The sequence below is a fragment of the Selaginella moellendorffii genome, unplaced genomic scaffold (assembly GCF_000143415.4).
Source record: "Selaginella moellendorffii unplaced genomic scaffold, v1.0 SELMOscaffold_661, whole genome shotgun sequence".
In the NCBI taxonomy this organism is placed as follows: domain Eukaryota; kingdom Viridiplantae; phylum Streptophyta; class Lycopodiopsida; order Selaginellales; family Selaginellaceae; genus Selaginella; species Selaginella moellendorffii.
The window spans coordinates 1-2199 of NW_003314907.1; the positions used below are offsets into that span (position 1 = coordinate 1).

General features: G+C 56.0%; 1 pseudogene; it reads right to left on the reverse strand.

The window, feature by feature from the left end:
• Positions 1-513: 513 nt before the first annotated feature.
• LOC112344105 lies at positions 514-632 on the reverse strand (annotated as a pseudogene).
• Between the last annotated feature and the right edge of the window lie 1567 nt (positions 633-2199).

Below are 2199 nucleotides of genomic sequence, written 5' to 3' on the forward strand. Positions count from 1 at the left end.
ATATATCCGAGTTTATTTTGACACGTGGCATGGTCTTTGGTTTGATCTCATAGAGTTTTATTGTTTTCAATGTGTGCCACATTGACACGTGGCATGCCCTTTGGTTTGTTCTCATAGAGTTTTATGGTTTTCAATGTGTGCCACATTGACACGTGGCATGTGCTTTGGTTTGTTCTGAGTTTTATGGTTTTCAATGTGTCACATTGACACGTGGCATGCCCTTTGGCTTGTTCTCATAGTTAGAGTTTAGTGTCCTTGACCTTGTATGCCACGTGACACACATATGTTTGGACTTGCTTGCCATGCCACGTGGTGACAATCACCAACACATTATTTCTAACTTATATCCTAGTTAATAACTAGCTAACGACACAATTTGGCAAATACACCTTACATTCACAATTGTAAGTAGTATTTAAAGACCATACACTTATATGCTATGGAAAAATACTCAAAGTTTATATATTAAAACAGTGATCTTACAAAAATAAATGACTTGTAAGGAAAAAAAAAAGAGGGGGTCACTTGGACTTCCCGGGTGGTCACCCAGCCCAGTACTATTCGAGCCCAGGGACGCTTAACTTTGGAGGTCTAATGGGATCCAGTGCCATAGTCACGGTTTGAACCCACTCTGAAATATTTCACACTCCCCCTACTCTTATAGTGGGGCAGCTGATCCAAAGCTGCAGTGTACCTCCACAATCCCGTGTTCTTTTTGGGTGCCAAAAAACCTGCGGGACGTGTGGTACCTCCCCAACAATTCACGAAGACCGTGTTTTGGGCCCCAAAATGCACGCTGCGAAATGCGGGGTACCTCCCCAACTTTTCGTGAAAATCACGCGTTTTGGGCCCAAAAAAGCCCGCGGAACACATGGTACCTTCCCAACTTTTCGCGAAAAATCGCGCGTTTTGGGCCCCAAAACGCGCCCCGCGAAATGCGGGGTACCTCCCCAACTTTTCGTGAAAATCGCGCGTTTTGGGCCCCAAAAAAAGCCCGCGGAACACGTGGTACCTTCCCAACTTTTCGCGAAAAATCGCGCGTTTTGGGCCCCAGACATTCCGGGCCACTTTTTTTTCCCCTCCCCCCGCCTTTCGTGCCACGTGGCAGGCGGGCAGGGCCTTCCCCCCCTCCCTCACACGCACGCAGGCTGAGGCTTCTCCGCGCGGTTTGGGCCCGGGAGAGTCCTCCCCCCTTCCTCCCTCCGTCGCACGGCAGGTGGGGGCCCCTCCCCTTTCCCGCCGCGTGACGCTGGCCCTTGCCAAGCAGCCGTGCCACCCCCGAGGCTCGCCTCCCTTGGAAGCCCGGAGGACCACACTGCTGCCTCCCTCCCCCTCGCCCGACAGGCGTGCGGATGTGGTCCCAAGGCCATGCCCATGGACCGCACAGCACGACTCTGCCAAACGCTGGAGTGGGTGCCAGGGAAGCCACGCCGAGGCTCTCCGCAGCCGAGAACCCTTGCACAACCCCACCCCCCATCAATACTGGGGAGGCCCCCCCCACGCCACCGGCCAAAGGCCACGAGCACTCACACATGCGACACTGCCTAGGCATCCCACGTCGGGAGTTCCGCGTCTGGATCGCCGATCGGGTAACACCTGGACGGATGCTGCACGTGCTTGCCACCAGAGCAGCTGAGCACCGTTTCCTTCGGCCGGTGGGCACGGGAAGCCCACAAGGTGAGGCACACAAGGGGAGCCATCGAAGCGCCACGACGTGACCCTGGCAAGCGAGCCAACTCTCGTTTGTATGGGAAGCAGAGCTGGGCAGCCGCAGTTCAACCCCAGCTGCCCGAGAGCCTCCACTCCCCACCCATCATCCTACAGGTAAGAAAGTCCCTCCTCTTTCTGGGACAAAAGCTTTTGGCTATTTGTCCCAGTCCGAGTTCAAGCTTGAGCGTGAGCAGGAGCCAAGTCCAAACGCGAGCCCGAGCAAAAGCCCGAGTACGTGCTCGAGCCTGACTTCAAGCCCAAGTCCAAGCAGGCAGGAGCCCGCACGTGCCCTGGAAGTCCAGCAGGGGGTGTGGAGCCGGGCACCCGAGGTCTGACCTCGGCTGCCCAACACTCGCATCCCCCACTATCCTTCCGGTGCTCACGGCCTACCACGCCCCAGGGAGACAAGCGCTTTGGGCTTTCACCCCCACGTGTCCATGTCCGAGCCGGAACCCGAGTCCGAGATGGAGCCCGAGTCCGACCCCGACA